At 33.0% G+C, this 26,022-nt stretch overlaps 1 protein-coding gene across 1 annotated transcript in view; it reads right to left on the reverse strand.

Moving 5' to 3' along the window:
* LOC142334676 (mitogen-activated protein kinase kinase kinase kinase 5-like) overlaps positions 1–26,022 on the reverse strand; it is a 255,273-nt gene that overhangs the window by 205,786 nt on the left and 23,465 nt on the right. The gene's annotated exons all lie outside the window — the stretch shown is intronic.

The following is a 26,022-nucleotide window of genomic DNA, read 5'->3' on the forward strand; positions in this document are numbered from 1 at the left end:
CCAAAAACGATCACAGTGTCCCAACTAGTCTTGCAATTACAAATCTTTTAAAGTTTAGTCCCACTAAACCAACTACTTTCTCTCCTCTGTCCAAACTTCTGAAGTTCTCCCAAAAATCTCCAAAGTCTGCCCAAATTTCTCTGTGTCACTTCAATTTATACTCAACCAATACGCTCTTATCTTAAGCAATTAAACTTAAATCTCTTAAAAAAATATTGCAACTTACACTTGAAATCTGTCACACTCTGTAGGAGGGCTTTGTTTGCTATGCAAACAAACCAATATCAAATTATGCTCTGTCATTCAACAGCTACCAACCATTGTTCAACTTTCTCCTTATCTTAAGTACACGACCTTTGGACTCTTTATGTAAACAAATCCACTCCGCTTTATCTCATAAATGCACTTGACATGTCAATCAGCGTTTGCTTAGTAAACATTGAACGTTTCTCTGAAAAGCTCTATTCCTCTATTTCCGCTATCAGATTAACTAGCTGCAATCAATCCCTGTCAAAAATCATATAATGAATAAAGAACTAAACTCAACCCCAAAGCTAAGAGCAATTGTAATTTCCAATTTTCTCAACATTTCATGCAATTCCCTGTAATTATACATGGCGATGAGACCAATTTTCCTTAACACCTAAAAATTTGACCTCTAGGGGTCATCAAAAGGTCACCCGACCAAACTGAGGGGTCAAGTTGATAAAAAATAACTATTGTCACGGAAAGTTCTCGCATAAATGCACCCACCTACAAAATTTCAAGGCCTAACTTCCACTAGAACAGCGCACACTTTTCATCGACGTCCCGGATGACAAAAATTCCAAACTCAATATCTCGGAAACTATTGGTCAAAACGTCTTCAAATAAATTTCAGTAAACATAGGGTGCTACCAATTTACCTGCCAAGTTTCATGACCTACGGATCAGCCGTTGCGAGTCGCTTGCAATTTGAAATATTTTAAGGAGTCGTAGGTGCCGAAACCCGAAAAACCCGAGTTCATCAAAATTGACCGGGGTGGGTATTTTTTGTCACTAAAATTTCAAAGTCAATCGGCCGCTCGAAAAGGCCACTTTCCGGCACTCGTGCTATCCCGAAGCACCGACTTCCGGTCGCACCCTGATGTTAAAAATAGCACAAATAGAAAGCCCCTGAAAAGTTACAACAAACCTCCAAAAATCAAAAGGCTGCTACCAATACTCCACGAGCAATTCAAATTTTACGTTCCGCAGCACGGGCGTGCCCTAGTCCTGTGCAGGTTGATCTGGGGTCAAATCCCTCAATTTGCAGGTCAATCCGACTTCAACTTTTAGTGAAATTACTATTTCAACTGAAGTGCTTACTATCTATAGTGAAAACTTCCTATTCTAATTTCAAAATGCTAATAACTTTCTCGCACAACTTCCTAAAACCTTTCCATAATAATCTGAGACGTTACTCTAGACTTAATACCCATTGCAACTCTTAACTAGCCTTATATCATACTCGAACAGTCATTTTTCCTTTCAAAATATCGAAAACCTTCAAATCCCACAAATTCCAGTGTTAATAGCTCGGGGTTGAGTGGTCGGATTGGCCCAAAAGGTATACCAGCTTGAGAGGACCCATTGGGTGTACCTGACATTAAAATTTGGTAAACGTCCGCTGAACATAACCCTCCATTGGGGGGGGGTTTAGATCTGCTAGGTGCTATTTTGGAAAACTGATGAATTGCTGATTTTGCTGAAAACTGATGAATTGCTGAATAAAAAGATGATTTTATTTACACTAAATCAACAAAACTGTACTTTACTAACTCAGCTTGAAAAGGTGCCACCGGCCGCGCATCCCTATTATATATGGAAAATCATTAGGGGAACATTCCCACAAATTTTCAGAGTCCAATGATGAATATAACTTAAAGAGTTGAGGTGTACCAGGTTTTGGGTGCCCATTGTTTTGCAAATTCGAAATCGCACTTTTTCCTTAAAATTGAAATTCTAATTCTGTTCAAAGTATCTAGTTCACTTCAAATGTTCGCTCTCTAGTTTACTTCTAAATTTATATCACTCATTTTGACTTTGGCCTGATGTACAAATACAACTTTGCTAATTCAACTAAATATTTTGACAGCTCAAAATGCTTTTGTTCATCAATTTCTTTGTTTAAGATAAATCGTTCAACTCCCCCTCTCTGGCGCCTTCGAAACAATAACCCTTTAAGAAAGAAAGTTTATTTCAGACACCTAAGTAACTTGTCTAAGTTGACCTAAATTATCAAACTTACTCGCAGTTTCTCCTTATGCTCTACAATATAAAACACCTGAATCATTTTTCTTTGCTACACACGTACACTCCGTTATCGACAATGTTATGGTTGATAACAAAGTGCTGTTCAATTTGTTTTTTTTTCATGGGAACGATATGAGTGAATAGATTCAGTTGAGTTAGCTTCTTCTACTGCTTGATTTAATTTAGTCGGTCCATGCCTAGTATAAATCTCCCAGGTGTCTTCAGGAAGAGATAATGCCAGATTTCTGCTGTTAGAATAGACATCAGGTCAAAGGCTTCTCCCCTGGTCTAGTATCTCCGTCTTTGGAAGAAGTTAAAAATTCCATTTTTTTTGGTTAGCAGTTTATTTTTCTATTTTTGTCTAATTTACTTATTTCACGGTCAGCAGTTGTTATCCAAGCCAAGTCTTCACATCTCTAATGAACCAGCCATCTACTAATTGTACTTAAAATTTGTATTTTAAATGTTTTAGTAGTTGATAAACTAAATTCCCAGTCAATGAAATTTCCTATCGCTCCTTTTAGTTTTAAAAACAACTACTCTTGTATCGTGAAGTTTCTATCGTTTCAGAGCCAGCCTAGAAGGGCAAATTTTTGTAGCTGGTCCTTCGTTGACATATTGTGCCTGCATTATTGATGTCTTTTGTTTGAAGTTGAGGTAATCTGGAAGTCTTAATTTAAATTTAATTTAATTAGAGAGCAAAATGACCAAAACATAGTCGGTACAATTGCGGAAGATATCCACAACAGACTCATTTGACTGGCTAAAAAAGAATCAAATAAGAAAACGTTAAGTTATGGCCCACTGTTTTATAGAAATCTAATTGTAAAATTCTAACACTCCTAAGTTTTCAAAGGAAATACAAAAACAGCAGTGTTAACTTTTTGACGGGTAAAATAAATATACGCATACGACTGCCGAAAAACACCCATCATTGATTATTATAATACCGAATAGGACTGAAAAGAACAGAAAAACAATGGCGAACAATTGATTGTTGTACAAAAACATTTTTAAAGTGGATTGGATTTCCTAGGTAGAAACACTCTTGTTTCTTAATAAGAGGATACAGGGACTAGTATCAAGGCGAAAAAACAGAAGAAATGTTAATTAGGTCATAAGAACGAAGTTCTAGTAGCGGTCATCTAAAATTGGACTTCATTAATTATCAAGCTTCTATTTTGCATTTCGTTTTTTCGATAATAACTCGGTTCATTTTAAATAACTCTGTTCATTTTAGAGCGCTTTGCAGAGCAACTGCAGTTAAATAGCACATTGATAACAATTCGATAACTTTTGACCTAAAAAATGATTCATTGGCCTGAAACGATCGATAAATTGGAGAAAAATACAAAATTTGAAAATTTTAAAATGTTGCTAAAATTGTGATATTAATTTCTTCTGTACCATTTCATTGTCTCCAGAGGCTATCCAGTTACCCAAATACAAGCCGTTAAAAAATTAATTTGCGAACGATCGAGCAACTAGGAATATCACCGTTCTCAGAACAAATTTTAAAATTGAAAAAATTCAAAAATAAAATATTGACAATCAATCCATCGCTTCCAGCATCTGTGCAGTAACATACTATCAAACCTTAGAGGAGGTTAACCGCGGTCCTTGAGGCAAGAAAAACAAAACGACTATGTTCAAAAAATTGCTTAAAATCGTGATATTGAAACGTTGAAAACATTTCTAATGCCAAAAACTACGCAGTAACCTATCATCAGACCCTAGAAGAGGTTATTTGGCCTTTTAAGCAGGAAAAACTAAATTAAAAAACAAAAAACTCCCAAAAATTATCTCATCGTGTTTGTTTGCAGTACCAAAACAAAGTTCACAAAATGCTCAAAAAAAGTAATTATATCTGACAAAAAACCTTCATCAACTGCAAGAAACGTCAATTGAAGACTAAAAAAAAATCTTATGGATGTGAAAGCCCACTGGCCTTACCAGTTTATCCCGTTTTGAAAAATAAGTCATTGAAAAATGCGTGAAAACTTTTTTAAAAAAAGACAGAGCCCCAATACAATCCAATTCTTGGATTGTATTAAAAAAAGCGCTATAATAGCCAGCTGAGAAGATGAGGGCGGCTATTCCAAGTAAAAAAATAAATCGATAAAGTCAAAAAGACAACGAATCAACATCAAATCTTTTTTTAAAAAATCTAAAACAATAGAAAAGAAAAAATAATATTGAAATTTAGCAAAATCAGTAATTATACGAAGACACAAAATAGCTTTGAAAATAATTTCACATGAAAACGAGAAAAAACGTTTGCATAACCATATTCATAGCCAATTTGTTCCCTAAAGCAATTAAATGAACCAACTGAACGCAGCACAGCCCCGTTTGTCCGTTCCAAGCAATAGACACAAAAGAAGCAGCAGAAAGAAAAACCATAACCGACTACCGTCCAGCGAAACGCTCAAACCATTAATTTATGGTCCACTGTTTTCTAGAAATCTAATTGTAAAATTCTAACATTCCTAAGTTTTCACAGCAGACAAAGGAAATACAAAAACAGCAGTGTTAACTTTTTGACGGATAAAATAAATATACGCATACGACTGCCGAAAAACACCCATCATTGATTATTATAATACCGAATAGGACTGAGAAGAACAGAAAAACAATGGCGAACAATTGATTGTTGTACAAAAACATTTTTAAAGTGGATTGGATTTCGTAGGTAGAAACACTCTTGTTTCTTAATGAGAGGATACAGGGACTAGTATCAAGGCGAAAAAAGAAATGTTAATTAGGTCATAAGAACGAAGTTCTAGTAGCGGGTATCTAAAATTGGATTTCATTAATTATCAAGCTTCTATTTTGCAATTCGTCTTTTCGATAACTCTGTTCATTTTAAATAACTCTGTTCATTTTAGAGTGCTTTGCAGAGCACCTGCAGTTTAAAAGCACATTGATAACAATTTGATAACTTTGACCTAAAAAATGTTTGATTGGCCTGAAACGATCGATAAATTGGAGAAAAATACGAAATTTGAAAGAAAATTTTAAAATGTTGCTAAAATTGGGACATTAATTTCTTCTGTACCATTTCATTGTCTCTAGAGGCTATTTAGTTACCCAATTACAGAACAATGATTCATTTGCGAAAGATCGAGCAACTTCATTAATTATCAAGCTTCTATTTTGCAATTCGTTTTTTTGAAAATAACTCGGTCCATTTTATATAACTCTGTTCACTTTAGAGTGCTTTGCAGAGCAACTGCAGTTAAATAGCACATTGATAACAGTTTGATAACTTCGACCTATAAATGATTCATTGGTCCGTAACGATCGATAAATTTAAGAAAAACACTAATATTGAATGCAAATACTAAAATGTTGCTAAAATTGTGATATTTCTTCTGTACCATTTCATTGTCTCCAGAGGCTATCCAGTTACCCAAATACAAGCCGTTAAAAGTTTCATTTGCGAAAGATCGAGCAACTAGGAACATCACCGTTTTCAGAACAAACTTTATTGCAAAATTCAAAAATAAAATATTGAAAATCAATCCATCGCTTCCAGCATCTGTGCAGTAACATACTATCAAACCCTAGAGAAGGTTAACCGCGGCAAAAAAAACAAAACGACTATGTTCAAAAAATTGCTTAAAATCGTGATATTGAAACGTTGAAAACATTTCCAATGCCAAAAACTACGCATTAACCTATCATCAGACCCTAGAAGAGGTTATTTGGCCTCTTAAGCAGGAAAAATTAAAATAAAAAACAAAACTCCAAAAATTATCTCTTCGTGTTTGTTTGCAGTACCAAAACAAAGTTCACAAAATGCTCAAAAAAAGTAATTATATCTGACAAAAAAACCTTCATCAACTGCAAGAAACGTCAATTGAAGACTAAACAAAAAAAATCTTATGGAAATGAAATCCCAATGGCCTTTCCAGTTTATCCCGTTTTGAAAAGTAAGTCATTGAAAAATGCGTGAAAACTTTTTTTAAAAAAGACAGAGCCCCAATACAATCCTTTTCTTGGATTGTATTTAAAAAAATAGAAGCGCTATAATAGCCAGCTGAGAAGATGAGGGCGGCTATTAACAAGTAAAAAAATAAATCGAAAAAGTTAAAAAGACAACGAATCAACATCAAATCTTTTTAAAAAAATCTAAAACAATAGAAAAGAAAAAATTGAAATCGAAATTTAGCAAAATCAGTAATTATACGAAGACACAAAATAGCTTTGGAAAAATAATTTCACATGAAAACGAGAAAAAAAAACGTTTGCATTACCATATTCATAGTCAATTTGTTCCCAAAAGGAATAAAATGAACCAACTGAACGCAGCACAGCACCGTTTGTCCATTCCAAGCAATAGACACAGAAGAAGCAATAGAAAGAAAAACCATAACCGACTACCGTTGCGCGAAACGCTCAAGACATTAATTTATGGCCCACTGTTTTCTAGAAATCTAATTGTAAAATTCTAACACTCCTAAGTTTTCAAAGCAGACAAAGGAAATACAAAAACAGCAGTGTTAACTTTTTGACTGATAAAATAAAAATATACGCATACGACTGCCGAAAAACACCCATCATTAATTATTATAATACCGAATAGGACTGAGAAGAACAGAAAAACAATGGCGAACAATTGATTGTTGTACAAAAACATTTTTAAAGTGGATTGGATTTCGTAGGTAGAAACACTCTTGTTTCTTATTGAGAGGATACAGGGACTAGTATCAAGGCGAAAAAAGAAATGTTAATTAGGTCATAAGAACGAAGTTCTAGTAGCGGGCATCTAAAATTGGACTTCATTAATTATCAAGCTTCTATTTTGCAATTCGTTTTTTCGAAAATAACTCGGTCCATTTTAAATAACTCTGTTCACTTTAGAGTGCTTTGCAGAGCAACTGCAGTTAAATAGCACATTGATAACAGTTTGATAACTTCGACCTATAAATGATTCATTGGTCCGTAACGATCGATAAATTTAAGAAAAACACTAATATTGAATGCAAATACTAAAATGTTGCTAAAATTGTGATATTTCTTCTGTACCATTTCATTGTCTCCAGAGGCTATCCAGTTACCCAAATACAAGCCGTTAAAAGTTTCATTTGCGAAAGATCGAGCAACTAGGAACATCACCGTTTTCAGAACAAACTTTATTATTGCAAAATTCAAAAATAAAATATTGAAAATCAATCCATCGCTTCCAGCATCTGTGCAGTAACATACTATCAAACCCTAGAGAAGGTTAACCGCGGCAAGAAAAACAAAACGACTATGTTCAAAAAATTGCTTAAAATCGTGATATTGAAACGTTGAAAACATTTCCAATGCCAAAAACTACGCATTAACCTATCATCAGACCCTAGAAGAGGTTATTTGGCCTCTTAAGCAGGAAAAACTAAAATAAAAAAAACTCCAAAAATTATCTCTTCGTGTTTGTTTGCAGTACCAAAACAAAGTTCACAAAATGCTCAAAAAAGTAATTATATCTGACAAAAAACCTTCATCAACTGCAAGAAACGTCAATTGAAGACTAAACAAAAAAAATCTTATGGAAATGAAATCCCAATGGCCTTTCCAGTTTATCCCGTTTTGAAAAGTAAGTCATTGAAAAATGCGTGAAAACTTTTTTAAAAAAGACAGAGCCCCAATACAATCCATTTCTTGGATTGTATTTAAAAAAATAGAAGCGCTATAATAGCCAGCTGAGAAGATGAGGGCGGCTATTAACAAGTAAAAAATAAATCGAAGAAGTTAAAAAGACAACGAATCAACATCAAATCTTTTTTTAAAAAATCTAAAACAATAGAAAAGAAAAAATTGAAATCGAAATTTAGCAAAATCAGTAATTATACGAAAACAAAAAAGCTTTGGAAAAAATAATTTTCACATGAAAACGAGAAAAAAAACGTTTGCATTACCATATTCATAGCCAATTTGTTCCCTAAAGGAATAAAATGAACCAACTGAACGCAGCACAGCCCCGTTTGTCCATTCCAAGCAATAGACACAGAAGAAGCAATAGAAAGAAAAACCATAACCGACTACCGTTGCGCGAAACGCTCAAGACATTAATTTATGGCCCACTGTTTTCTAGAAATCTAATTGTAAAATTCTAACACTCCTAAGTTTTCAAAGCAGACAAAGGAAATACAAAAACAGCAGTGTTAACTTTTTGACTGATAAAATAAAAATATACGCATACGACTGCCGAAAATCACCCATCATTAATTATTATACTACCGAATAGGACTGAGAAGAACAGAAAAACAATGGCGAACAATTGATTGTTGTACAAAAACATTTTTAAAGTGGATTGGATTTCGTAGGTAGAAACACTCTTGTTTCTTAATGAGAGGATACAGGGACTAGTATCAAGGCGAAAAAAGAAAAGTTAATTAGGTCATAAGAACTAAGTTCTAGTAGCGGGCATCTAAAATTGGACTTCATTAATTATCAATCTTCTATTTTGCAATTCGTTTTTTCGAAAATAACTCGGTCCATTTTAAATAACTCTGTTCACTTTAGAGTGCTTTGCAGAGCAACTGCAGTTAAATAGCACATTGATAACAGTTTGATAACTTCGACCTATAAATGATTCATTGGTCCGTAACGATCGATAAATTTAAGAAAAACACTAATATTGAATGCAAATACTAAAATGTTGCTAAAATTGTGATATTTCTTCTGTACCATTTCATTATCTCCAGAGGCTATCCAGTTACCCAAATACAAGCCGTTAAAAGTTTCATTTGCGAAAGATCGAGCAACTAGGAACATCACCGTTTTCAGAACAAACTTTAAAATTGCAAAATTCAAAAATAAAATATTGAAAATCAATCCATCGCTTCCAGCATCTGTGCAGTAACATACTATCAAACCCTAGAGAAGGTTAACCGCGGCAAGAAAAACAAAACGACTATGTTCAAAAAATTGCTTAAAGTCGTGATATTGAAACGTTGAAAACATTTCCAATGCCAAAAACTACGCATTAACCTATCATCAGAACCTAGAAGAGGTTATTTGGCCTCTTAAGCAGGAAAAACTAAAATAAAAAAAAATTCCAAGATTTATCTCTTCGTGTTTGTTTGCAGTACCAAAACAAAGTTCATAAAATGCTCAAAAAAAGTAATTATATCTGACAAAAAACCTTCATCAACGGCAAGAAACGTCAATTGAAGCCTAAACAAAAAAATCTTATGGAAATGAAAGCCCACTGGCCTTACCAGTTTATCCCGTTTTGAAAAATAAGTCATTGAAAAATGCGTGAAAACTTTTTTAAAAAAAGACAGAGCCCCAATACAATCCTTTTCTTGGATTGTATTTAAAAAAATAGAAGCGCTATAATAGCCAGCTGAGAAGATGAGGGCGGCTATTAACAAGTAAAAAAATAAATCGAAAAAGTTAAAAAGACAACGAATCAACATCAAATCTTTTTTAAAAAATCTAAAACAATAGAAAAGAAAAAATTGAAATCGAAATTTAGCAAAATCAGTAATTATACGAAGACACAAAATAGCTTTGGAAAAATAATTTCACATGAAAACGAGAAAAAAAAAACGTTTGCATTACCATATTCATAGCCAATTTGTTCCCAAAAGGAATAAAATGAACCAACTGAACGCAGCACAGCCCCGTTTGTCCATTCCAAGCAATAGACACAGAAGAAGCAATAGAAAGAAAAACCATAACCGACTACCGTTGCGCGAAACGCTCAAGACATTAATTTATGGCCCACTGTTTTCTAGAAATCTAATTGTAAAATTCTAACACTCCTAAGTTTTCAAAGCAGACAAAGGAAATACAAAAACAGCAGTGTTAACTTTTTGACTGATAAAATAAAAATATACGCATACGACTGCCGAAAAACACCCATCATTAATTATTATAATACCGAATAGGACTGAGAAGAACAGAAAAACAATGGCGAACAATTGATTGTTGTACAAAAACATTTTTAAAGTGGATTGGATTTCCTAGGTAGAAACACTCTTGTTTCTTAATAAGAGGATACAGGGACTAGTATCAAGGCGAAAAAAGAAAAGTTAATTAGGTCATAAGAACTAAGTTCTAGTAGCGGGCATCTAAAATTGGACTTCATTAATTATCAAGCTTCTATTTTGCAATTCGTTTTTTCGATAATAACTCGGTTCATTTTAAATAACTCTGTTCATTTTAGAGTGCTTTGCAGAGCAACTGCAGTTAAATAACACATTGATAACAATCTGATAACTTTGACCTAAAAAATGTTTCATTGGCCTGAAACGATCGATAAATTGGAGAAAAATACGAAATTGGAAAGCAAATTTTGAAACGTTGCTAAAATTGTGATATTAATTTCTTCTGTACCATTTCATTGTCTCCAGAGGCTATTCAGTTACCCAATTACAAGCCGCAAAAGTTTCATTTGCGAAAGATCGAGCAACTAGGAACATCACCGTTTTCAGAACAAAATTTTAAATTTTAAAATTGCAAAAGATCAAAAAAAATCAAATATTGAAAATCAATTTATCGCCTCCAGCAACTGCGCAGCAACATACTATCAAACCCTAGAGGAGGTTACCCGGTCCTTGAGGCAAGAAAAACAAAACAACTATTTTCAAAAAATGTTTAAAATCGTGATATTGAAACGTTGAAAACAATTCCAATGCCAAAAACTACGCAGTAACCTATCATCAGACCCTAGAAGCGGTTATTTGGCCCTTTAAGCAGGAAAAACTAAATTAAAAAACAAAAAACTCCCAAAAATTATCTCATCGTGTTTGTTTGCAGTACCAAAACAAAGTTCACAAAATGCTCAAAAAAGTAACTATATCTGACAAAAACCTTCATCCACGGCAAGAAACGTCTACTGAAGACTAAACAAAAAAATCTTATGGAAATGAACGCCCACTGGCCTTACCAGTTTATCCCGTTTTGAAAAATAAGTCATTGGAAAATGCGTGAAAACTTTTTTAAAAAAGACAGCCCCAATACAATCGAATTCTTTGATTGTATTAAAAAAAATAGAAGCACTATAATAGCCAGCTGAGATGAGGGCGGCTATTAACAAGTAAAAAAATAAATCGAAGAAGTTAAAAAGACAACGAATCAACATCAAATCTTTTTTAAAAAATCTAAAACAATAGAAAAGAAAAAATTGAAATCGAAATTTAGCAAAATCAGTAATTATACGAAAACAAAATAGCTTTGGAAAAAATAACTTTCACATGAAAACGAGAAAAAAAAACGTTTGCATTACCATATTCAGAGCCAATTTGTTCCCTAAAGGAATAAAATGAACCAACTGAACGCAGCACAGCCCCGTTGGTCCATTCCAAGCAATAGACACAGAAGAAGCAATAGAAAGAAAAACCATAACCGACTACCGTTGCGCGAAACGTTCAAGACATTAATTTATGGCCCACTGTTTTCTAGAAATCTAATTGTAAAATTCTAACACTCCTAAGTTTTCAAAGCAGACAAAGGAAATACGAAAACAGCAGTGTTAACTTTTTGACGGATAAAATAAATATACGCATACGACTGCCGAAAAACACCCATCATTGATTATTTTAATACCGAATAGGACTGAAAAAAAAAACAGAAAAACAATGGCGAACAATTGATTGTTGTACAAAAACCTTTTTAAAGTGGATTGGATTTCGTAGTTAGAAACACTCTTGCTTCTTAATGAGAGGATACAGGGACTAGTATCATGGCAAAAAAACAGAAGAAATGTTAATTAGGTCATAAGAACGAAGTTCCAGTAACGGGCATCTAAAATTGGACTTCATTAATTATCAAGCTTCTATTTTGCATTTCGTTTTTTGTTCATTTTAAATAACTCTGTTCATTTTAGAGTGCTTTGCAGAGCAACTGCAGTTAAAAAGCACATTGATAACAATTTGATAACTTAGACCCAAAAAAGTTTCATTGGCCTGAAACGATCGATAAATTGGAGAAAAAAACGAAATTTGAATGCAAATTTTAAAATGATGCTAAAATTGTGATATTAATTTCTTCTGTATCATTTCATTGTCTCCAGAGGCTATTCAGTTACCCAATTACAAGCCGCAGAAGATTCATTTGCGAAAGATCGAGCAACTAGGAACATCACCGTTTTCAGAACAAAATTTTAAATTTTAAAATTGCAAAAAATCAAAAAAAATTAAAATATTGAAAATCTATTTATCATCTTCAGCAACTGCGCAGTAACATACTATCAAACCCTAGAGGATGTTACCCGGTCCTTGAGGCAAGAAAAACAAAACAACTATTTCCAAAAAATTGTTTAAAATCGAGATATTGAAACGTTGAAAACAATTCCAATGCCAAAAACTACGCAGTAACCTATCATCAGACCCTAGAAGAGGTTTTTTGGCCACCTTAGTCAGGAAAAACTAAAATAAAAAACGAAAAATTCCAAGATTAATCTCCTCGTGTTTGTTTGCAGTACCAAAACAAAGTTCATCAAATGATCAAAAAAAAGTAATTATATCTGACAAAAAACCTTCATCAACGGCAAGAAACGTCAATTGAAGACTAAACAAAAAAATCTTATGGAAATGAAAGCCCACTGGTCTTACCAGTTTATCCCGTTTTGAAAAAAAAGTCATTGGAAAATGCGTAAACACTTTTTTTTAAAAAAAGACAGAGCCCCAATAGAATCCAATTCCTGGATTGTAATAAAAAAACAGAAGCGCTATATTAGCCAGCTGAGAAGATGAGGGCGGCTATTAACAAGTGAAAAAATAAATCGAAAAAGTCAAAAAGACAACGAATCAACATCAAATCTTTTTTAAAAAAAAGCTAAAACAATAGAAAAGAAAATATAGAAATTGAAATTTAGCAAAATCAGTAATTATACGCAGACACAAAATAGCTTTGGAAAAAATAATTTCACATGAAAACGAGAAAAAAACGTTAGCATAACCATATTCATAGCCAATTTGTTCCCTAAAGCAATTAAATGAACCAACTTAACGCAGCACAGCCCCATTTGTCCATTCCAAGCAATAGACACAAAAGCAGCAATAGAAATAAAAACCATAACCGACTAACATCACGCGAAACGCTCTCAAACCATTAATTTATGGCCCACTGTTTTCTAGAAATCTAATTGTAAAATTCTAACACTCCTAAGTTTTCAAAGCAGACAAAGGAAATACAAAAACAGCAGTGTTAACTTTTTGACTGATAAAATAAAAATATACGCATACGACTGCCGAAAAACACCCATCATTAATTATTATAATACCGAATAGGACTGAGAAGAACAGAAAAACAATGGCGAACAATTGATTGTTGTACAAAAACATTTTTAAAGTGGATTGGATTTCCTAGGTAGAAACACTCTTGTTTCTTAATAAGAGGATACAGGGACTAGTATCAAGGCGAAAAAAGAAAAGTTAATTAGGTCATAAGAACTAAGTTCTAGTAGCGGGCATCTAAAATTGGACTTCATTAATTATCAAGCTTCTATTTTGCAATTCGTTTTTTCGATAATAACTCGGTTCATTTTAAATAACTCTGTTCATTTTAGAGTGCTTTGCAGAGCAACTGCAGTTAAATAACACATTGATAACAATCTGATAACTTTGACCTAAAAAATGTTTCATTGGCCTGAAACGATCGATAAATTGGAGAAAAATACGAAATTGGAAAGCAAATTTTGAAACGTTGCTAAAATTGTGATATTAATTTCTTCTGTACCATTTCATTGTCTCCAGAGGCTATTCAGTTACCCAATTACAAGCCGCAAAAGTTTCATTTGCGAAAGATCGAGCAACTAGGAACATCACCGTTTTCAGAACAAAATTTTAAATTTTAAAATTGCAAAAGATCAAAAAAAATCAAATATTGAAAATCAATTTATCGCCTCCAGCAACTGCGCAGCAACATACTATCAAACCCTAGAGGAGGTTACCCGGTCCTTGAGGCAAGAAAAACAAAACAACTATTTTCAAAAAATGTTTAAAATCGTGATATTGAAACGTTGAAAACAATTCCAATGCCAAAAACTACGCAGTAACCTATCATCAGACCCTAGAAGCGGTTATTTGGCCCTTTAAGCAGGAAAAACTAAATTAAAAAACAAAAAACTCCCAAAAATTATCTCATCGTGTTTGTTTGCAGTACCAAAACAAAGTTCACAAAATGCTCAAAAAAGTAACTATATCTGACAAAAACCTTCATCCACGGCAAGAAACGTCTACTGAAGACTAAACAAAAAAATCTTATGGAAATGAACGCCCACTGGCCTTACCAGTTTATCCCGTTTTGAAAAATAAGTCATTGGAAAATGCGTGAAAACTTTTTTAAAAAAGACAGCCCCAATACAATCGAATTCTTTGATTGCATTAAAAAAAATAGAAGCACTATAATAGCCAGCTGAGAAGATGAGGGCGGCTATTAACAAGTAAAAAAATAAATCGAAGAAGTTAAAAAGACAACGAATCAACATCAAATCTTTTTTAAAAAATCTAAAACAATAGAAAAGAAAAAATTGAAATCGAAATTTAGCAAAATCAGTAATTATACGAAAACAAAATAGCTTTGGAAAAAATAACTTTCACATGAAAACGAGAAAAAAAAACGTTTGCATTACCATATTCAGAGCCAATTTGTTCCCTAAAGGAATAAAATGAACCAACTGAACGCAGCACAGCCCCGTTGGTCCATTCCAAGCAATAGACACAGAAGAAGCAATAGAAAGAAAAACCATAACCGACTACCGTTGCGCGAAACGCTCAAGACATTAATTTATGGCCCACTGTTTTCTAGAAATCTAATTGTAAAATTCTAACACTCCTAAGTTTTCAAAGCAGACAAAGGAAATACGAAAACAGCAGTGTTAACTTTTTGACGGATAAAATAAATATACGCATACGACTGCCGAAAAACACCCATCATTGATTATTTTAATACCGAATAGGACTGAAAAAAAAAACAGAAAAACAATGGCGAACAATTGATTGTTGTACAAAAACCTTTTTAAAGTGGATTGGATTTCGTAGTTAGAAACACTCTTGCTTCTTAATGAGAGGATACAGGGACTAGTATCATGGCAAAAAAACAGAAGAAATGTTAATTAGGTCATAAGAACGAAGTTCCAGTAACGGGCATCTAAAATTGGACTTCATTAATTATCAAGCTTCTATTTTGCATTTCGTTTTTTGTTCATTTTAAATAACTCTGTTCATTTTAGAGTGCTTTGCAGAGCAACTGCAGTTAAAAAGCACATTGATAACAATTTGATAACTTAGACCCAAAAAAGTTTCATTGGCCTGAAACGATCGATAAATTGGAGAAAAAAACGAAATTTGAATGCAAATTTTAAAATGATGCTAAAATTGTGATATTAATTTCTTCTGTATCATTTCATTGTCTCCAGAGGCTATTCAGTTACCCAATTACAAGCCGCAGAAGATTCATTTGCGAAAGATCGAGCAACTAGGAACATCACCGTTTTCAGAACAAAATTTTAAATTTTAAAATTGCAAAAAATCAAAAAAAAATTAAAATATTGAAAATCTATTTATCATCTTCAGCAACTGCGCAGTAACATACTATCAAACCCTAGAGGATGTTACCCGGTCCTTGAGGCAAGAAAAACAAAACAACTATTTCCAAAAAATTGTTTAAAATCGAGATATTGAAACGTTGAAAACAATTCCAATGCCAAAAACTACGCAGTAACCTATCATCAGACCCTAGAAGAGGGGTTTTTTGGCCACCTTAGTCAGGAAAAACTAAAATAAAAAACGAAAAATTCCAAGATTAATCTCCTCGTGTTTGTTTGCAGTACCAAAACAAAGTTCATCAAATGATCAAAAAAAAGTAATTATATCTGACAAAAAACCTTCATCAACGGCAAGAAACGTCAATTGAAGACTAAACAAAAAAATCTTATGGAAATGAAAGCCCACTGGTCTTACCAGTTTATCCCGTTTTGAAAAAAAAGTCATTGGAAAATGCGTAAACACTTTTTTTTTTAAAAAAGACAGAGCCCCAATAGAATCCAATTCCTGGATTGTAATAAAAAAACAGAAGCGCTATATTAGCCAGCTGAGAAGATGAGGGCGGCTATTAACAAGTGAAAAAATAAATCGAAAAAGTCAAAAAGACAACGAATCAACATCAAATCTTTTTTAAAAAAAGCTAAAACAATAGAAAAGAAAATATAGAAATTGAAACTTAGCAAAATCAGTAATTATACGCAGACACAAAATAGCTTTGGAAAAAATAATTTCACATGAAAACGAGAAAAAAACGTTAGCATAACCATATTCATAGCCAATTTGTTCCCTAAAGCAATTAAATGAACCAACTTAACGCAGCACAGCCCCATTTGTCCATTCCAAGCAATAGACACAAAAGCAGCAATAGAAATAAAAACCATAACCGACTAACATCGCGCGAAACGCTCTCAAACCATTAATTTATGGCCCACTGTTTTCTAGAAATCTAATTGTAAAATTCTAACACTCCTAAGTTTTCAAAACAGACAAAGGAAATACAAAAACAGCAGTGTTAACTTTTTGACTGATAAAATAAAAATATACGCATACGACTGCCGAAAAACACCCATCATTAATTATTATAATACCGAATAGGACTGAGGAGAACAGAAAAACAATGGCGAACAATTGATTGTTGTACAAAAACATTTTTAAAGTGGATTGGATTTCGTAGGTAGAAACACTCTTGCTTAATGAGAGGATACAGGGACTAGTATCAAGGCAAAAAACAGAAATAATAATTAGGTCATAAGAACGAAGTTCTAGTAGCGGGCATCTAAAATTGGACTTCACTAATTATCAAGCTTCTATTTTGCATTTCGTTTTTTCGATAATAACTCTGTTCATTTTAAATAACTGTTCATTTTAGAGTGCTTTGCAGAGCAACTGCAGTTAAATAACATATTGATAACAATCTGATAACTTTGACCTAAAAAATGTTTCATTGGCCTGAAACGATCGATAAATTGGAGAAAAATACGAAATTTGAAAGCAAATTTTAAAATGTTGCTAAAATTGTGATATTAATTTCTTCTGTACTATTTCATTGTCTCCAGAGGCTATTCAGTTACCCAATTACAAGCCGTAAAAGTTTCATTTGCGAAAGATCGAGCAACTAGGAACATCACCGTTTTCAGAACAAACTTTTAAATCTTAAAATTGCAAAAAAAAATAAAAACCCTAGAGGAGGTTACCCGGTCCTTGAGGCAAGAAAAACAAAACAACTATTTCCAAAAAATTGTTTAAAATCGTGATATTGAAACGTTGAAAACAATTCCAATGCCAAAAACTGCGCAGTAACCTATCATCAGACCCTAGAAGAGGTTATTTGGCCCCCTTAGGCAGGAAAAACTAAAATAAAAAACAAAAAATTCAAGATTTATCTCTTCGTGTTTGATTGCAGTACCAAAACAAAGTTCATAAAATGCTCAAAAAAAGTAATTATATCTGACAAAAAACCTTCATCAACGGCAAGAAACATCAATTGAAGACTAAACAAAAAATCTTATTGAAATGAAAGCCCACTGGCCTTACCAAATTATCCCGTTTTGAAAAATAAGTCATTGGAAAATGCGTGAAGACTTTTTTAAAAAAAAAGACAGAGCCATAATACAATCCAATTCTTGGATTGTAATAAAAAAAAGAAGCGCTATATTAGCCAGCTGAGAAGATGAGGGCGGCTATTAACAAGTAAAAAAAATCGAAAAAGTCAAAAAGACAACGAATCAACATCAAATGTTTTTTTAAAAAAAGCTAAAACAATATAGAAAATATAGAAATTGAAATTTTGCAAAATCAGTAATTATACTAAGACACAAAATAGCTTTGGAAAAAATAATTTCACAAGAAAACGAGAAAAAAAACGTTTGCATAAACATATTCGTAGCCAATTTGTTCCCTAAAGCAATTAAATGAACCAACTTAACGCAGCACAGCCCCGTTTGTCCATTCCAAGCAATAGACACAAAAGCAGCAATAGAAATAAAAACCATAACCGACTAACATCGCGCGAAACGCTCTCAAACCATTAATTTATGGCCCACTGTTTTCTAGAAATCTAATTGTAAAATTCTAACACTCCTAAGTTTTCAAAGCAGACAAAGGAAATACAAAAACAGCAGTGTTAACTTTTTGACTGATAAAATAAAAATATACGCATACGACTGCCGAAAAACACCCATCATTGATTATTATAATACCGAATAGGACTGAAAAGAACAGAAAAACAATGGCGAACAATTGATTGTTGTACAAAAACATTTTTAAAGTGGATTGGATTTCCTAGGTAGAAACACTCTTGTTTCTTAATAAGAGGATACAGGGACTAGTATCAAGGCGAAAAAACAGAAGAAATGTTAATTAGTTCATAAGAACGAAGTTCTAGTAGCGGGCATCTAAAATTGGACTTCATTAATTATCAAGCTTCAATTTTGCATTTCGTCTTTTCGATAACTCTGGTCAATTTAAATAACTCTGTTCATTTTAGAGTGCTTTGCAGAGCAACTGCAGTTAAAAAGCACATTGATAACAATTTGATAACTTTGACCTAAAAAATGTTTCATTGGCCTGAAACGATCGATAAATTGGAGAAAAATACGAAATTTGAATGAAAATTTTAAAATGTTGCTAAAATTGTGATATTAATTTCTTCTGTACTATTTCATTGTCTCCAGAGGCTATTCAGTTACCCAATTACAAGCCGTAAAAGTTTCATTTGCTACAGATTGAGCAACTAGGAACATCACCGTTTTCAGAACAAACTTTTAAATCTTAAAATTGCAAAAATTAAAAAAAAAATAAAAACCCTAGAGGAGGTTACCCGGTCCTTGAGGCAAGAAAAACAAAACAACTATTTCCAAAAAATTGTTTAAAATCGTGATATTGAAACGTTGAAAACAATTCCAATGCCAAAAACTGCGCAGTAACCTATCATCAGACCCTAGAAGAGGTTATTTGGCCCCCTTAGGCAGGAAAAACTAAAATAAAAAACAAAAAATTCAAGATTTATCTCTTCGTGTTTGATTGCAGTACCAAAACAAAGTTCATAAAATGCTCAAAAAAAGTAATTATATCTGACAAAAAACCTTCATCAACGGCAAGAAACATCAATTGAAGACTAAACAAAAAAATCTTATTGAAATGAAAGCCCACTGGCCTTACCAAATTATCCCGTTTTGAAAAATAAGTCATTGGAAAATGCGTGAAGACTTTTTTAAAAAAAGACAGAGCCATAATACAATCCAATTCTTGGATTGTAATAAAAAAAAGAAGCGCTATATTAGCCAGCTGAGAAGATGAGGGCGGCTATTAACAAGTAAAAAAAATCGAAAAAGTCAAAAAGACAACGAATCAACATCAAATGTTTTTTTAAAAAAAGCTAAAACAATATAGAAAATATAGAAATTGAAATTTTGCAAAATCAGTAATTATACTAAGACACAAAATAGCTTTGGAAAAAATAATTTCACAAGAAAACGAGAAAAAAAACGTTTGCATAAACATATTCGTAGCCAATTTGTTCCCTAAAGCAATTAAATGAACCAACTTAACGCAGCACAGCCCCGTTTGTCCATTCCAAGCAATAGACACAAAAGCAGCAATAGAAATAAAAACCATAAACGACTAACGTCGCGCGAAACGCTCTCAAACCGTTAATTTATGGCCCACTGTTTTCTAGAAATCTAATTGTAAAATTCTAACACTCCTAAAATTTCAAAGCAGACAAAGGAAATACAAAAACAGCAGGGTTAACTTTTTGACGGATAAAATAAATATACGCATACGACTGCCAAACAACACCCATCATTGATTATTATAATACCGAATAGGACTGAAAAGAACAGAAAAACAATGGTGAACAATTGATTGTTGTACAAAAACATTTTTAAAGTGGATTGGATTTCGTAAATAGAAACACTCTTGCTTAATGAGAGGATACAGGGACTAGTATCAAGGCAAAAACAGAAGAAATATTAATTAGCTCATAAGAACGAAGTTCTAGCAGCGGGCATCTAAAATTGGACTTCATTAATTATCAAGCTTCTATTTTGCATTTCGTTTTTTCGATAATAACTCGGTCCATTTTAAATAACTCTGTTCATTTTAGATTTCTTTGCAGAGCAACTGCAGTTAAAAAGCACATTGATAACAATTTGATAACTTTGACCTAAAAAAGGTTTCATTGGCCTGAAACGATCGATAAATTGGAGAAAAATACGAAATTTGAATGCAAATTTTAAAATGTTGCTTAAATTGTGATATTAATTTCTTCTGAACCATTTCATTGTCTCTAGAGGCTATTTAGTTACGCAATTACAGAACAAAGTTTCATTTGCGAAAGATCGAGCAACTAGGAACATAACCGTTTTCAGAACAAATTTTTAAATTTTTATGGAAATGAAAGCCCACTGGTCTTACCAGTTTATCCCGTTTTGAAAAGTAAGTCATTGGAAAATGCGTAAAGACTTTTTTTAAAAAAAAGACAGAGCCCCAATAGAATCCAATTCCTGGATTGTAATAAAAAAACAGAAGCGCTATATTAGCCAGCTGAGAAGATGAGGGAGGCTATTAACAAGTGAAAAAATAAATCGAAAAAGTCAAAAAGACAACGAATCAACATCAAATCTTTTTTAAAAAAGCTAAAACAATAGAAAAGAAAATATAGAAATTGAAATTTTGCAAAATCAGTAATTATACTAAGACACAAAATAGCTTTGGAAAAAATAATTTCATATGAAAACGAGAAAAAAACGTTTGCATAACCATATTCATAGCCAATTTGTTCCCTAAAGCAATTAAATGAACCAACTGAACGCAGCACAGCCCCGTTTGTCCATTCCAAGCAATAGACACAAAAGCAGCAATAGAAATAAAAAACCATAACCGACTACCGCCGCGCGAAACGCTCTCAAACCATTAATTTATGGCCCACTGTTTTCTAGAAATCAAATTGTAAAATTCTAACACTCCTAAGTTTTCAAAGCAGACAAAGGAAATACAAAAACAGCACTGTTAACTTTTTGACGGATAAAATAAATATACGCATACGACTGCCGAAAAACACCCATCATTGATTATTATAATACCGAATAGGACTGAAAAGAACAGAAAAACAATGGCGAACAATTGATTGTTGTACAAAAACATTTTTAAAGTGGATTGGATTTCGTAGTTAGAAACACTCTTGCTTAATGAGAGGATACAGGGACTAGTATCAAGGCAAAAACAAATAATAATTAGGTCATAAGAACGAAATTCTAGTAGCGGGCATCTAAAATTGGACTTCATTAATTATCAAGCTTCTATTTTGCATTTCGTCTTTTCGATAACTCTGTTCATTTTAAATAACTCTGTTCATTTGAGAGTGCTTTGCAGAGCAACTGCAGTTAAAAAGCACATTGATAACAATTTGATAACTTTGACCTAAAAAATGTTTCATTGGCCTGAAACGATCGATAAATTGGAGAAAAATACGAAATTTGAAAGAAAATTTTAAAATGTTGCTAAAATTGGGACATTAATTTCTTCTGTACCATTTCATTGTCTCTAGAGGCTATTTAGTTACCCAATTACAGAACAAAGATTCATTTGCGAAAGATCGAGCAACTAGGAACATCACCGTTTTCAGAACAAACTTTTAAATTCTTAAGTTGCAAAAATTCAAAAAAAATTAAAATACTGAAAATCAATTTATCGCCTCCAGCAACTGTGCAGTAACATACAATCAAACCCTAGAGGAGGTAACCCGGTCCTTGAGGCAAGAAAAACAAAAGGACTTTTCAAAAAATTGTTAAATCTTGATATTGAAAAGTTGAAAACAATTCCAATGCCAAAACTACGCAGTAACCTATCATCAGACCCTAGAACAGGTTTTTTGGCCCCCTTAGGCAGGAAAAACCAAAATAAAAAACAAAAAACTCCACGATTTATCTCTTCGTGTTTGTTTGCAGTACCAAAACAAAGTTCATAAAATGCTCAAAAAAAGTAATTATATCTGACAAAAAACCTTCATCAACGGCAAGAAACGTCAATTGAAGCCTAAACAAAAAAATCTTATGGAAATGAAAGCCCACTGGCCTTACCAGTTTATCCCATTTTGAAAAATCAGTCATTGAAAAATGCGTGAAAAAATTAAAAAAAAAAGACAGAGCCCCAATACAATCCAATTTTTGGATTGTATTAAAAAATAGAAGCGCTATATTAGCCAGCTGAGAGGATGAGGGCGGCTATTAACAAGTAAAAAAATAAATCGAAAAAGTCAAAAAAACAACGAATCAACATCAGCAATTAAATAAACCAACTAAACGCAGCATAGCCCCGTTTGTCCATTCCAAGCAATAGACACAAAAGAAGCAATAGAAATAAAAACCATAACCGACTACCGTCGCGCGAAACGCTCTCAAACCATCAATTTATGGCCCACTGTTTTCTAGAAATCTAATTATAAAATTCTAACACTCCTAAGTTTTCAAAGCAGACAAAGGAAATACAAAAACAGCAGTGTTAACTTTTTGACGGATAAAATAAATATACGCATACGACTGCCAAAAAACACCCATCATTGATTATTATAATACCGAATAGGACTGAAAAGAACAGAAAAACAATGGCGAACAATTGATTGTTGTACAAAAACATTTTTAAAGTGGATTGGATTTCGTAGGTAGAAACACTCTTGCTTAATGAGAGGATACAGGGACTAGTATCAAGGCAAAAAACAGAAATAATAATTAGGTCATAAGAACGAAGTTCTAGTAGCGGGCATCTAAAATTGGACTTCATTAATTATCAAGCTTCAATTTTGCATTTCGTCTTTTCGATAACTCTGGTCAATTTAAATAACTCTGTTCATTTTAGAGTGCTTTGCAGAGCAACTGCAGTTAAATAACACATTGATAACAATTTGATAACTTTGACCTAAAAAATGTTTCATTGGCCTGAAACGATCGATATATTGGAGAAAAATACGAAATTTGAATGAAAATTTTAAAATGTTGCTAAAATTGGGATGTTAATTTCTTCTGTACCATTTCATTGTCTCTAGAGGCTATTTAGTTTCCCAATTACAGAACAAAGATTCATTTGCGAAAGATCGAGCAACTAGGAACATCACCGTTTTCAGAACAAACTTTTAAATTTTTAAGTTGCAAAAATTCAAAACATTAAAATACTGAAAATCAATTTATCGCCTCCAGCAACTGTGCAGTGACATACAATTAAACCCTAGAGGAGGTTACCCGGTCCTTGAGGCAAGAAAAACAAAACAACTATTTCCAAAAAATTGTTTAAAATCTTGATATTGAAAAGTTGAAAACAATTCCAATGCCAAAACTACGCAGTAACCTATCATCAGACCCTAGAACAGGTTTTTTGGCCCCCTTAGGCAGGAAAAACTAAAATAAAAAACAAAAAATTCCAAGATTTATCTCTTCGTGTTTGTTTGCAGTACCAAAACAAAGTTCATAAAATGCTCAAAAAAAGTAATTATATCTGACAAAAAACCTTCATCAACGGCAAGAAACGTCAATTGAAGCCTAAACAAAAAAATCTTATGGAAATGAAAGCCCACTGGCCTTACCAGTTTATCCCATTTTGAAAAATCAGTCATTGAAAAATGCGTGAAAAAATTTTTAAAAAAAGACAGAGCCCCAATACAATCCAATTTTTCGATTGTATTAAAAAATAGAAGCGCTATATTAGCCAGCTGAGAGGATGAGGGCGGCTATTAACAAGTAAAAAAATAAATCGAAAAAGGCAAAAAAACAACGAATCAACATCAAATCTTTTGAAAAAAATCTAAGACAATAGAAAAGAATATATAGAAATTGATATTTTGCAAAATCAGTAATTATACTAAGACACAAAATAGATTTGGAAAAAATAATTTTACATGAAAACAAGAAAAAAACGTTTGCATAACCATATTCATAGCCAATTTGTTCCCTAAAGCAATTAAATGAACCAACTAAACGCAGCACAGCCCCGTTTGTCCATTCCAAGCAATAGACACAAAAGAAGCAATAGAAATAAAAACCATAACCGACTACCGTCGCGCGAAACGCTCTCAATCCACCGGCGAGCGGTTGGCTTTGTCAGTAGCTAGCCATATTTAGTGAGGCAAGCTTTAGCTTGTTTCGACTCTGCAACTTTTAGTTTTTTAGTTCTCTAGCCTTGTTAATAAATAAATCAAAGAAACTGATATTTCAAAAATTCGGAAAAAAAGCCATAATAGAAAGCCAATTTTCACCTCGGAAAAAGCCACCACGGAAAAAGCCAGAGTAATGAAAAGAACTTTGGAAGACTTATTTTTAAAATCTGTGAATACTTGTTATAGGTTATTCTGATAAAGGGAAAAACACGTCAGAAATTATAGTAGTAGTGAACTGCTCTGTTGAAGATGTGAGTGTTGCGCAGTGATTTGATACTTGGAAAAAAGGAAAATAACCGACTAACGTCGGCGGAATTGCTCTCAAACGACCGGCGAGCAGTTGACTTCGTCAGTAGCTAGCCACGGTTTAGTGAGGCTAGCTTTAGCTTGATTCGACTCTGCAAATTTTAGTTTTCTAGCCTTATTAGTAAATAAATTAAATGAACTGATATTTTAAAAATTCGCAAAATATTGCAAAATAAAAGAAATTTTGCAGTTAAAATGTTTAAAATCATTTTTTTGTCTCTGGGGTTATGCCAAGTAACCAATCTGCAAGACTTGAAAACCTTCGTTGGCCAGTAATGATCGTTTAACTCAGAGGACAAAAACATTCAAAAAATTTGTGAAAAAAATCGCAAATTTTAACCAAATGTTGCTAAAATTCAAGATATTAAAATCTTCAAAACCATTTCATTGTCCCAAGAGTCCATCTAGTATCCCTATTTCAATCGTTAAATGGTTTCACTGGCTCATAAAGATCTATAAACTTAGAACAAAATAATTTTCCAAAAATTTGAAAACAAAATTAACATAGCCGGCAGATTGCCGGAAAAGCTGCGAAAGAATAGACCTGCCTGCCATATAATGGAGATAGAAACAGATACAGATCTAAATTGAAAAAAAAATCGACGCCGCTCAAAAAACTAGGTAAAAAATCTTTCAGCGATAAATTAATAAAGCTTGTTAAAATTTATTCCGTAGAAGCATCCTATTAATGACCTTTACTGCACAAATGAGTTCCTTTGACCTTAAACAAATTCAAATTACACTTAAGTTTTAAAGTGCAAAAGTCATTTTATTGAGTGAGGTAAGTCACGTATGATCAGAATCTAATCACGCAAATAACCTAAAAACTTTTGCTAAAGCGAGTGAGAAATGACGTCACGCGCGCAAATGCCGTTAGTGAGAGGAAGAAGTCATTAAGAAAATTTGACTTTTTCAGCTTTGCTGTGTGAACAAATGTAAAACGAAAAAAGAGCGTCAGACGACGAAACAAAAAAAACCAAGAGCACCGCAATATAGCTTCGCTCAGCTTACAGCTTCGCAGCTATAATCAAAAATTGCTGAAGCTGGAGTCAATAAAATATTTACAATGATTCCATTAACCCCAAAAAACTATGGGAGAGTTTATCATCGAGCCTTGGAGGAGGTCCATAGGACCCTGGTGCCAGAAAAACATTTAAAAAAGTAAATTGTAAAAAAAAACTAAAAAAATTGCGTGATATCAAAAGTTCGTGCTATCAAAATCTTGAACAAACATTCCATTATATCTAGAAACTATGCAGCCATCTATAATCAAACCCTAGAGGACGTTAAAAAATTGCAAGTTGCATT

The sequence above is a fragment of the Convolutriloba macropyga genome, chromosome 2, assembly GCF_964194025.1.
Source record: "Convolutriloba macropyga chromosome 2, txConMacr16.3, whole genome shotgun sequence".
NCBI lineage: Eukaryota > Metazoa > Xenacoelomorpha > Acoela > Convolutidae > Convolutriloba > Convolutriloba macropyga.